The sequence below is a fragment of the Caretta caretta genome, chromosome 7 (assembly GCF_965140235.1).
Source record: "Caretta caretta isolate rCarCar2 chromosome 7, rCarCar1.hap1, whole genome shotgun sequence".
Taxonomy (NCBI): Eukaryota; Metazoa; Chordata; order Testudines; family Cheloniidae; genus Caretta; species Caretta caretta.
The window spans coordinates 24,598,413-24,611,112 of record NC_134212.1 but is presented as its reverse complement, the minus strand read 5'-3'; the positions used below and the strand labels follow the sequence as shown (position 1 = coordinate 24,611,112).

The window sequence follows — 12,700 nt, the reverse complement described above, 5'->3', positions numbered from 1 at the left end:
AGTCTTGTGCTTCAGAGCCAAGGTGATTTGAGACTAATGACTATTGTGTTCCTGTTGATTATTGTGGCTAGAGTTTATCAGTATTTTTCCATTACATTTGATGAGTTTGCGCTAAATCAATTTTAAACAAACTGGCCCTTTCCAGGTTAGGCTGTGTGATTTTTTCGTTCATGTGCAGAGGAACAATGGAATAAAAATCCCACTAATTTAGTTCATTCACTTGTCCGTTGTTTCATTTGCTGATGGTTAGTTTGTCTCTATTGGCAAGAGGGTGTGATTGGTATCTAGGCAACCCAAGTCCTGCTAAGCATCTCTGCAACCTGCTTGAAGAGATTAAAATTTTCCATTGCAGGGGAAGAGGATTTTTCCTTTGTACTGGAATTCCTTCATCTGGCTTGCTGTTTTCTGTTCAAGGTTAATGTATTTTTGTAACTATGCAGGAACCATCTGTAAAATACACGATATAACCACTTAATTACAATAATTTTTCTGTTTTAAGGTATGATTAGATGTATATTACAGATTTTAGTTAGAAACATCTCATCAGAATTTTTTGTCAGGGAATTTTTGTTAATAGAGGAAAAGCACTTCATTTTTCTTTGTTTAAAAATTGGTCCCTCTGTCCTATTCTGTTACAAAAATACAATTATCAAGAGACAGCACGATATGTTTAACACCAGTGGACATCTATTGTAATGTGCTATGGGAGCTAGGTACCACTTTTGTTTGCCAGACAGTGATTTAAAATTCACTACACATCTTGAAAGCGGAAGAAAACAAGATTTGCTAAAATTAAAACCCTATTAAATGTCTGTAGTCAGGTGCTAGCTACGTGTCTCTGGAGGCATTGAGTTGACGGCTTAACCACTTAAGTTTTTTTTTAACTTCCTGTTTCGTGCAGCAATGGGTTTTTATGTCATGAGTATGTCTAGTTGTGTTAGAAAGATCGAGGTGGATCTAATGTGATAACACTAATCCTCAGAATGGATGTGGGCAGTACTCTTGCTTTGTAAATAGATGTAGATGGATTATTATCCTAGATGTTTACTACATTTATCTTTATTTAATAAGTTAAAAGACCTTAAGAACTTCTAGCTTAAGAAGCATCAAAACTGCACAAGCTAGTAAAGCATGTTTGTTCATATTGTTTAATTTTTTATTTTAAAAAGTGCTATTCAAATCAGTAATGGCCTTCAGAGCCAGAGTTATCTGAATAGAGGAAAGTTCATCCTTTCACAGAAATAAAGTAGGTTTCAGAGTGGTAGCCGTGTTAGTCTGCATCAGCAAAAACAACGAGGAGTCCTTGTGGCACTTTAGAGACAAACAAATTTATTTGGGCATAAGCTTTTGTGGGCTAAAACCCACTTCATCAGATGCATGGAGTAGAAAATACAGTAGAGACTGTATTTTCCACTCCATGCATCTGATGAAGTGGGTTTTAGCCCACAAAAGCTTATGCTCAAAGAAATAAAACAGTTGTCATTTTGTGCTAGTCTGCATTTCAAGCTGGAAAGTTCAGGTCTGTTCAGTAGACTGACACTGATTTTTCTTCCAGTCTCAATTTCTTCATGGTCAGGATATAACACACAAAAGAGTCATTTTGGTTAAAGAGAAAAGACCAGGCAGTTTAAATTTTTTATAAGACAGCGACACAAGATTTGCTGCTTGTAGTCTGGTAGATGGAAGAAGTAGATACATTATAATAGTGGTTACATAGATTTTTAGGTAGCTTTTTAGCTAATATGGAGCATCTCAGTCTCTCCTCTGGCCTCCTTGCCTGTCATCCACTCTGTCCAAAATTCTGCTTCTTCTCATGCTGCTTATTGGTTTCCTGATTTGCCACTTCAAATACAAGTTCCTTTGCCTCATCTTCAGGGCCTTGCATCATCTTCCCTCTCTGCTCTAACTTCTTCCTAGCTAACTTCCCACTTCCTGCCCTCATCCCAATTCTTTTAGGTTGCGTCTGGTCTATACTTAAAATTTAGCTCAACATACCTGTGGGTATAAAAGGTCCACCCCCAAGAGTGCTGTAGCTATGTTGACCTAATTCCTTGTGTAAATGCAATTAAATCAAAGGAAGAATGCTTCCGTTGACCTCACTATCATCACTTGGGGAGGTGGAGTTCCTACAGCAATGGAAAAACTGCTTCCATGATTGTAGGGGTGCATCTACGCTATGGGTCATGACCTGTGGTATAGATATAGACTATATAGTCAGTTTTACTTGTCTTCATCTCCTTTGTATGCTCTCTGCTTTGAGCATTTCTGTTGTGATGACTCCATAATGAATGGTCTCTCTTGTGAGATATCTTCTCTCTTTTAAATCCTTCCTCTTTAAACAGCCCATTCTCATCATTAATAATCCTAGCATACGCCCTCTCCTGATCTTGTGTTTAGACTATACATTTGTCAGAGAACCTTTTTTTGTCAAGTGCTGTGTATGCTGATTAAATGGGTTTTAAGAACTTTTTAAAAATTGAGCTATTAGGACTTTTCTTCTTCCTTAGAGCAATGTCTCCTATTGCAATCTCTTTTATACAGCCCTCAGTCTCATTCTGTGGCTCACGTGACTGAGAACCAGCCTATATAGCATATATAATGATTAAAATCAGACTTTTAAAAAATAAGCTTCCTCCACCACCACCACGTTTACATTGCTAAAAATATCCAGGATATTTAACTTTTTAGCTTTATTAAGCCTTCTACCAACTAGAATTTGTCATTTTTCCTATGTTCAATTTTAGTCTGTTTTCATTATACATAGAGGGACTTGACCAGAATACTTAAGTAGCTATGCAGTAGTATGATGCAGAAAGCTTTTACAGCATCTGAGGTTTGTCAGGAAGTGTGGGTGAATCTTTGTTTCATGCTCGTTTGAAAAAAAGGACTTTCTTTTAGCAATTGCTCCTGTTTTGTGTTTGGATCAGTTCCAAATGTACAGTAAATCGTCTATGCTCTATTTGAGATATTTAGACGGTATTGTGGTCACAGATTTTCATTATGACATCAATCAGATTAACACAGCTCCTGGGTACAAAGGTGAGAAATACTATTGCTGACAAACTGCTTACCTGCTTGTTTTATGTTTTCTGAGGCCATGTCTATATGAGAAAGTTGCATCAGTTTAACGTAAGTTGTTATTTTAAACTGATTTAGTTGAATTGGTGACAAAGGCTATATTCCTATTTTGGTTTAAACCAGGCTTAGGTCGGTTTAGTTTAAGCTAAATTGAAATAAGGTACTCTTAAACCTAAACAAGCGTGTCTATGCAGGGATTTACAGTCGTTTAACATCACACCTTGAGGGTATGTCTTCACTACCAAAGTTGAAGCGTTGCTGTGGCAGCACTTTAACATGGCTGTGTAGTCTCAGCACCAGTGCTGGGAGAGAGCTCTCCCCCTGCTGTAAAAACCCATCCCCACGAGGGTGCACTGTCTACGCTGCCACTTTACAGTTTTTTCACACCCCTGAGCGAGAAAGTTTCAGCGCTGTAAAGTGGCAGTGTAGACTAAGCCTAAGTTTACACTGGTGCACTTTTCTTGTGTAGACATGGTCTAGGACTCAAACCTGTGAAGAAAGCAAAGTCATCAAACTAAGGGTAACCTATATTGTCTGATGCTACTAGCATTAGTAGATACTATTGTTGCTTTATTTAAAAAGTGGGAAGCTTTTTAAACAAGTAGTTCCTGTTGTCTGATTCCTTGTTAAAGGTAACTTGCAAAGGATGTTTAAAAAACTGAATATATGCCTGTCTTTGTGTTGTGCTTTACAAAAAAAATGCTCCCCCTCCTATTTTTTACCTCAGTTCCCCCACTTTGAATCTTTTTGTGATGATTATCATTTCACTAGATCTTCAGTCAGTCATAGTCTTCAAGGGTAGGAAAGGCCTGAATTTCTAAAGTGTAAAACAAACAGGAAGAAACCAGCAAACTTGGAAAAATAAAGACATGAAATAAATAAAAAACAAACGAACCCTTTCAGGCCTTTATTACACATCATAAAGAACCCAAAAAAGGCACTGGCCCAGTTTTTCACCTTGAAACTGTTAGGAGATTTGATTGAAGAAAGTTGCATTTTCCAAGATTTATGTTTATCCTAGAGTAAGTGATAGTTGGTACTTGGAACCCTGTTTTGAGAAAGCTGGTGATGTAAATTTAAGGTCACTTGTATTGGGTTTGTACTGTTTTATGTCTGCATTGCTTTTTTGTTTTAGCCATATAGTTGCAAAGATAGTTACACATACTATTAACTCTTTCTCCTCCTGACATAGGCATTGGACTCAATATGTCTTGTAATCAAAACCATTTGAAAGCATTAAAAAGGTAATTCAAATGTTGAAAATCTCTTGGGTTGTGCAGATCTGTGCAGAGTTAGACGTGTTCATTTTGAGTGAAAAGGTTGGAGAACCCCTGATTTGGCATTTCACTACTACTTTGAGAAATCTGCTGATTGGTATGGTTTTGGATTGATTAATGTTTATGTATTCGAATATCAGTTCAGCGTAAACATGACTTTATACACGGATGGAATGACTTGTTTACTTTGAGAATAGACTACTATCTTCTACTTAGATGTCATTTATGTGTACACTGGATTCCAGAGAGCAGATATTAGACATGTCATCCTTCCCTTGCTGTGAATGTGATCCTGTAGACTTTTATAGACAGGCTGTGTCTGCTGGTTTCAACTTGCACTTGCTAGATTGCTTACCTTGTTCTTGTTTCCATGCATGCAAAACTCTTCTTAACAGAATATAGAGGGAATTAAAGCCAGACAGAGTAATTAAGATAGTCATAGGTCTTCTGAAGTTGTGGCTCACGAAAGCTTATGCTCAAATAAATTTGTTAGTCTCTAAGGTGCCACAAGTACTCCTTTTCGTTTGTGAATATAGACTAACACGGCTGCTACTCTGAAACCTGAAAATAACCTGTAATCTTGAACATGGAAAATATTTGATCTCTTCCAGCCAACATCGTTTCAATAATTTGTTTGTCTGCAAATTAAAACAAAAATCTATGGTGAAATCCTAATCCCATTTAAATCATTGCCTTCAATAGGGACAAATTTTTACCTCAGTTCATGATGCTCATACAGGAATAAGTAATCTGCAAACCATGTTAGTAGTGCTGGATTCTTTTCAAGCTTCAAGCCTTGGGGAATTTAATTTTCATTGATAGTGTTCTCAAAACTTTTCACCCAGTTCATATCTGGCCTGTGGTCTCAATTTAGTGAGTCAGTTTAAATCTGCCTTTTTCTATTCATAGTGGGCGTGGCAAAGCTACAAGAGATGATGCAATTCTGCTAATCGCAGTTTTAGAATTGGACCAGAGGAGGGTCAGTTTTAATTTGCACTCCCAAGTGGGAGCTAAGCAGAATGATAGCAGTACTATAGCTCTTTAAAATAAAACTTAATCTGAGTCACTGTTCTGCGCTTATGCAAATTATTCAGGGGGTAATTAAAAAATTGTGTAAAAAATTTGCTGTTCTTATTAGAGCTGATTTATGTTTGGTAACCTTATGTGCAGATGTTTAAAATGCCAGGAGGTGAATCTAGTGAAAAACATGAAATTCTCCTGTATAGAAGAGGGGAAACGTAGAAAATATTATTTTGAGGATTATTGTTCCCAAAATTCATGGTGTCATAATATTCTCCTTTAGAGAACTCTGTAGATGAATGTACAGTTTTATTGAGGGTTTAAATAACTTTGAAGCAGTTTATCCTTTTTGCTTTAAAAAACTTCTAAGAGCCAAGAGGTGCTTTCCCAGAATATCGAGTAGACATGTAAATGAAATAAATTAAAGAGAACTATGCACAATTTGCTCAGAAAGTTAAAATTAAAAGGTAAAATCATGTTCCTATTCAAGACTGGCCTCTAGCTGAAATTAGCATTTCTTCTGTCAAAATGCCCTTACACATAAACACTAAAACTGCATCATCTGGGGGGGCGGAATCCATATTCTTGGTCTCATTCCAGGCCATGAATGTCTTATTGGATATGGCTGTCCCCTGGCTGTGGAGAGGGAAGTAGCCTGTCAGCAACTTCCTCCTAGGGATTTTCAGTTCTTGTTTGGGTGGATGATGGGTCCTGCCAATGGCTTTTTGCCCGTGAAGTCCTATTGGACCCTCAGTTTGAATAAAGTAAACTTCGCCACCTTTGCTTGTAGTGCAGAAATGCTGATTGCTATTGTGATATATTTCTGGTAAAAAGTAACACATCATACAGGCATAATATTGATGTGGTCATCCCTCATCAGGTGGGCTAATTATAACAAAATAATTATTTTCAAGTGCATTTTGGAGTTCAGGTGATGGGACCTGCCACTGTGGACCATCAGGTTGCTACTCAGGTGGTTTCACATTGCTGTTTGAATCTCATGACCTAGTTTACAGAATAGAATAGGTGAACTTCTTGGCAATTCTCGTGAATAAGTTATTGACCATGTATGGTGCCCGGGAAAGCCAGCCTCTCAACACAAAAGGATGAAAAGTGTGGAATAAGTCAAATATAAAGCTTTGTGTATGTAATACATATTAGTAATGCTGTAGAGAAGAAAAAACAAGACCACCTTGATATAATTTGATTGGAAAAGTTCATTATTGAACAGTATTTAATTAGAGAAAATTTTGTGGTTGTGACAGGGAAAGAATTAGACTATCACCTGCTTTTATATTTTACTTGAATCACAGAAGAGACAAGTACTGTAGAAAAGTGTTTTCCAGTCAGATTGCACAGTATCACTAATTAAGAAATTTTGCTTACGAGACGCCCTTTTCTATTCTGCCTCTATTTATCCTGATCTGATCTGCTGTGGCTGGGAAAGATTTCATAAGAGATTGGTCTCCCTCCCCACTTCAGTGCACTGGCTGTTATGCATAATAAATGCAACTCCTGTTGACTCAGGGCAGCTATTTTCCTATGCATTCAACTATATTTTGAAAGCTCTTAAGAGGATCCTTGTTTTTTGAAATATTGATGGCTCACTGTGATGCTTTTGAAAAAGAGTACTAGTGGCACATTAGAGACTAACCAATTTATTTGAGCAGAAGCTTTCGTGAGCTACAGCTCACTTCATCGGATGCATTCAGTGGAAAATACAGTGAGGAGATTTATATACACACAGAACATGAAAAAATGGGTGTTATCATACACACTGTAAGGAGAGTGATCACTTAAGATGAGCTATTACCAGTGCGGGGGGGGGGGGGGGGGGAGGGGAGACATGGGGACCTTTTGTAGTGATAATCAAGGTGGGCCATTTCCAGCAGTTAACAGGAACGTCTGAGGAATGGTAGGGGGTGTAATAGCTCATCTTAAGTGATCACTCTCCTTACAGTGTGTATGATAACACTCATTTTTTCATGTTCTGTGTGTATATAAATCTCCTCACTGTATTTTCCACTGAATGCATCCAATGAAGTGAGCTGTAGCTCACGAAAGCTTTTGCTCAAATAAATTAGTTAGTCTCTAAGGTGCCACTAGTACTCCTTTTCTTTTTGCGAATACAGACTAACACGGCTGCTACTCTGAAACCTGTATTGCTTTTGTAACCTTTGAAAGAGGTTCCTAACACAGGTCTCAACTAACTGTTGAACTACTGTTGAATTTTCCCCATTTAAGGGGAAATGTTACTTTTTAAAAATAAGACCTTTGTTTAACTATAGTTGCTAGTCAGCTTTTACTTAGGGCTTGTTTACACTTACCAGGGGTTCAATGCGTGGCAATTGATGCATCAGCGGTTGATTTAGCGGCTCTCCCATCAACTCCTATACGCCACCTGAACGAGAAGCACAAGGGGAGTAGACGGGAGAGCATCTCCAGTTGACATTGCGTAGTATGGACCCCGCGGTAAGTAGATCTAAGTACGTCGACTTCAGCTACGTTATTCACATAGCTGAAGTTGCATAACTTAGATGGATCCCCCCCCTGTAGTGTAGACAAGGCCTTAGAAAGCTGTGTTTCTGGAAGCTACCTGAAGGTGGAGAGTGTTTGGGAAGCCAAAACTGTAGTTTTTATCTTATGTCAGCCTTGGAGCAGTTTATCAAAGTAAGGATGATTGAAATTATTTTTGCGCAAAAAATTTGAACCAATTTTCATTTCACTTTTATTCTTTCTCCCCCTTTTTAATTTCTCTTTATCCCTTCCCCCTTTTTATGTAACTGGAAAAGTATGTGTGTTGGGCAGTTGTTACAAGAAAAACTTTTTCCGTTTTTTCCCACTGGGTGGGGGGGAGGGGAGGAGAGGAGAGGGGTTTGAACAGGAGGAGAGTTTTTAATTATTTAAAAAAAAAAAAAAAGGGCAAGGGGAAAGGTGAGGGGGAAAGCTGAAAAATCAAACCAGAACCTTTTTCTTCATTTGAAAAAAATTAAATGTCAACAAACAAAAAAAGTTTTTGAAAAATATTCAGACAGCTATAACAAAATGCTATGAGTGCATTATCATAATTGTAGAATCTCATTAAAATGTTGTACACACCAACAGTTTAAAATGCATACAGTACGTGCTCAAGGGAGAGGACAGGAGGTTGGTCACAGCCTTGGCAGAAATTTCTGACTTTAATCAAAGAAAGTTGTACCTTTGTGGACAACAATGTGTGCTGCTGCCAAAAGAGCCTTTGTTAAACTGTTGTTGACTTGCAATTGAACTTAGGGCAGGAACAGATACCTGATGTATCCTCTAAACAATTTGCTATTTCCATTAAAAATGTATGAGTAGGTAGCAGTATTACACTAAGGTGACATGCTTAGCACTGGTTGTTGCCTTAAATGCATTTAATATAGTATCTAAGGTGCACCCTTGGTACATAACCAGTCATGAACCTTATGGATAGCTCATCGGAGTGCAGGCTCACTCTGCCATGATACATCAGAAATAGGTGTTAGAGGATGAGGAAACCTTTATTTTAAATTGTAATTAATCACAAAAAGGAGACATGAATACCCCTTTCTTTAAATTGCCTTTGTATGTGACAAGTGGCTGCAGAAAACTATGTATATTGCTCTTGTTCATTGCAAGCCACACATTATTAGGTTATGTGTTGATGGATTTCAGTCACTTGTCTTTCTACAATAAAAGAACACTTGTGGTTTACATGTATTTATAAAAACTTAATTTAAGCTGGGATTTTCAAAGGAGCCTGTGGAGTTATGCATCCAAATCACTTTGGAAGTGAGTAGGATTTGGGCACCTAATTCCCTTAGGCTCCTTTGAAAATCCTCTCCTAAACTTAAAGTATTTATCTCCTTAAAATATGTGCTGAGACCCAGATGTGGAAGAGCAAGAAAAACATTAGGATTAGGGGGTTGTGAACTGAATATGAGTAAGAAAAAATTCTTAGTCAAAACAATGTAGCTGTTGGACAGAACTTCATAAAAAATCTTCCTGTGGGGAAATGACTAATTAGCGTAATGAAGCTCTTGATACCAAAGCATGTTTTACAGCCCTTAAGTTTGAATTCATGAATTTATTTTTTGTCCAAAGGTGAAAATTGCAGAGATCACTGTGGCTTATCATGAGTATTAGATATAATAGAATTTTATTTATTTTGACTTAGTGGACATGTTTCTATAGCAGCGTTTATTTACAAAGTTTAGCAATTTGTATAACGTTAACCAGGACTGGCTTATTGTAGAATTAAAGATTCACTCAACGCTGTATATTCAAAAATGGTAGCAACTATTCTGTCACTTTTGTTGGGAATAAAAAAAATGAAAAACAAATTAAAAGCTAATCTCAGAGAGAGGCTCCTTGTTTGAGATCCCTGCTGATTGTCCTGGAGACTTCAACACCATGAACTCACATTAACCTCTCAGTCTGTTTTAACCACTGGAAAGTAGCCCACTCCCAAATTTTTCAGAGCTTGAATGTTTTCTTAAGCAGTGGATCTGAGTTCTAGCTGTTATCTTATATTCTATACTGAAACTGTCTCTAATTAGCCATTCATATACACCATTAGTTTCTATATATATACATTCATGAGTCTCCTGCAGAAGTCAGCCATTTAAATCATCCTTCTAAAAATAGTTTTCTTGTAGAAATATTTCTCAGTTGAAATTATGTAACTATTCAGTACTTTAACCAAACACTTCATTTCTTTGTCAAAAGATTTTTTTTTTTCATATCTTTTGGATGGAATTTTTAGGAACTAGTGCCCCAAACAGATTTTTTTGGTCCTCTTCCAAGAAGTTCAAGTAGTTTAGAATACATGATTTAGGGTCTTTAGTTACTATGGCAGTTATGTTCTTGGAAAAGAAATTAATTTTTCCAGGTATTATGTAACTCAAGAGCTGCATGGATCAGATGCATGTGTTCTTGTCTGAGCAGGAAAAGCTCTGTAACCTCTCTAACTTGGTTTTGTTTCACTAAAGAGGAAAAATAGATTTACTAAAAAATAGAACTCAGTCATTTCTCTTTGGTATTTTATGTGTATAGGAAACAAGGTGTAAAATGATTTAGACCAAGTTGGATGCTCGTATTCTCAATATCTGAAAAGGCTACTTGGTGAGGCGATGGGTAAGCTCCAGGCAGCAGCAGCTTACTGTTACACATTGGTGAAATTAGTGGTTTTTTTGTTTTTGTTTTGTAGGTTTGTGTTTCATAATCTCCTCACAAACTGAATTAATATACTAGAGTTATTCAGGTTACCTTAGGGAATTTTTTAAAAGTATTTTGGGCATACCTCCAGAAGAGGGCCAGGGAAATTACACTCCTGTTAAATGGAAATAGAACTGGGTTAGAGAAGACAGGAATTGTGGTGTTTTCATGGAGGTGGGTAATAAAGCAAATGTTATAACATCAGATATGTCTTATAATTGTGTCCAGCATTATGTACTATGATACCTATATCTGGTAATTCCTAGGAAGCAGTGGCATTTACAGTTGCACTCAGAAAGTCCTTACATTCTTGCCAGTCATTCGAGTGAGGAAGGATAAATGTAGCTGTCTTATTACCCACATAGACTTTTGTTTTATCAAAACTGTTGTTAGTGGCAACTGCTTTGGATGGTATAATTTGTTGGGTTTTTTTTAAATGTCTTAATTCTGACACAGAAAGCTACTGCTAGTCTATTGCTGGATCAGGTTGTATGTAAAGGGTAATAAAAACTGGAATTTAGGGGTAGGGGAAGGTGTTCTTTGAAACGGGTAATTTTGCTGACTCGGGTAGAAAAAAGATATCCCTTTAGTTGTCAAATTTGTCTTTAAAATACCTTTCTATCTACCTAATGTACTTACCTGGCCCCAATTACCATAGTATCTGAGTGCCTCACGATCTTTGATGTATTTATCACCACAGCATCCCTGTGAGGTAGAGAAGTGCAGTTATCCACTTTTTACAAAAAGAAAAGGAGTACTTGTGGCACCTTAGAGACGAACAAATTTATTTGAGCATAAGCTTTCATGAGCTCATGAAAGCTTATGCTCAAATAAATTTGTTCGTCTCTAAGGTGCCACAAGTACTCCTTTTTCTTTTTGCGAATACAGACTAACATGGCTGCTACTCTGAAACCATTTTTTACAGATACAGAAAGGCTGAGACTTGCCCAAGGCCACAAAGGAAGTCTATGGCAGAATAGGGACTTGAATCCAGGTCTCCCTAGTCCCAGGCTAGCTAGTGCTTTAACCACTGGACCATCTTTCCTCTCCTTTCAGTGACTGAAAGGAGAGAAAGTTCAAACAATTTGAACTTTGAATTCTCATCTTTAACATAAATAATTGGTATAGAAGCTTTCTTGCTTTAATTTCTTCAATGGATGTGTGGATACTTTCTACCCACTGAACATCTGTGCAGTTTTGTGTTATATAAGAATTCAAGAGTAGCTTTCTCCTCTGAAAGGACTAATATTAAAGATAATCACGGTTCGTTTTTAGCCAATTGCCTCCCTGGCAGTTAATTCATTAGGGCCACTATTTGGTTAGTTTTCAGAGTAACAGCCGTGTTAGTCTGCATTCGCAAAATGAAAAGGAGTACTTGTGGCATCTTAGAGACTAACCAGTTTATCTAAGCATAAGCTTTCGTGAGCTACAGCTCACTTCATCGCATTCTTTCAGTTTGGGAGAGGGTGTTTAAAATAGTTTTGAAGAAATCTTGTGCGTAAATTTACATGTAGCTTAGGCCTGGATTTTCTTTGTTTATTTAAAAAGAATATAAGGGATCAAGATGAGCGATCCTCAAACTCTTCCAGATAAAATGGGTTTATTATCTATCTTCCATAGCTGTGTAATTGCTGTAGGTGCCAGCCATGCAACAAAGGTAACTCTGGCAAAGCAATTACGTTATGTCAGTGCTGCTATTTCATTACAAGGAAGCAGTCTTCTTTATTGACATTGCAAAAGTCCCCTAGATCTTCCCAACATGGGAACAAAATTATTTTAATCTTCTCTTTTTGGACTTCTCTGTGTCTCTAGGCAGTTATGCTGTGCTCATCACCAAGGTATCTGATGCCCTTGGGATTTACCAGTAAGTGCTAAAGTGAAAATTGTTTTCATTTGTGCGAGTGACTGAGGGACTGTACATACTACAGACCTAGGAGAGTAAATTTTACCTACCAAGGTATCTAGGATTTGTGGGAGTTTCTCGATGAAGATCCTTTAGAAGACTTCATGTTAGGTATGCAGGTGACTTAAGTTGTCAAGACAGTTTTAAAAAAATCAATATGCTGACTGATGTGATGCAGAAATGCATAAACTAAAAGAATTATGGA

The 12,700-nt window shown here is 37.3% G+C and overlaps 1 protein-coding gene across 2 annotated transcripts in view; it reads left to right on the top strand.

Annotated features, from left to right (window-relative positions):
• Positions 1-12,700, top strand: part of IP6K2 (inositol hexakisphosphate kinase 2) — a 33,567-nt gene that overhangs the window by 4,103 nt on the left and 16,764 nt on the right. The window contains exon 2 of one of the 2 annotated variants that reach the window (XM_048857541.2): positions 7,706-7,847. The exons of the other annotated variant lie outside the window; for it this stretch is intronic. The gene's annotated coding sequence lies outside the window, so the exon portion shown is untranslated. The remainder of the gene's footprint in view (positions 1-7,705; positions 7,848-12,700) is intronic. 2 annotated transcript variants of the gene reach the window in all.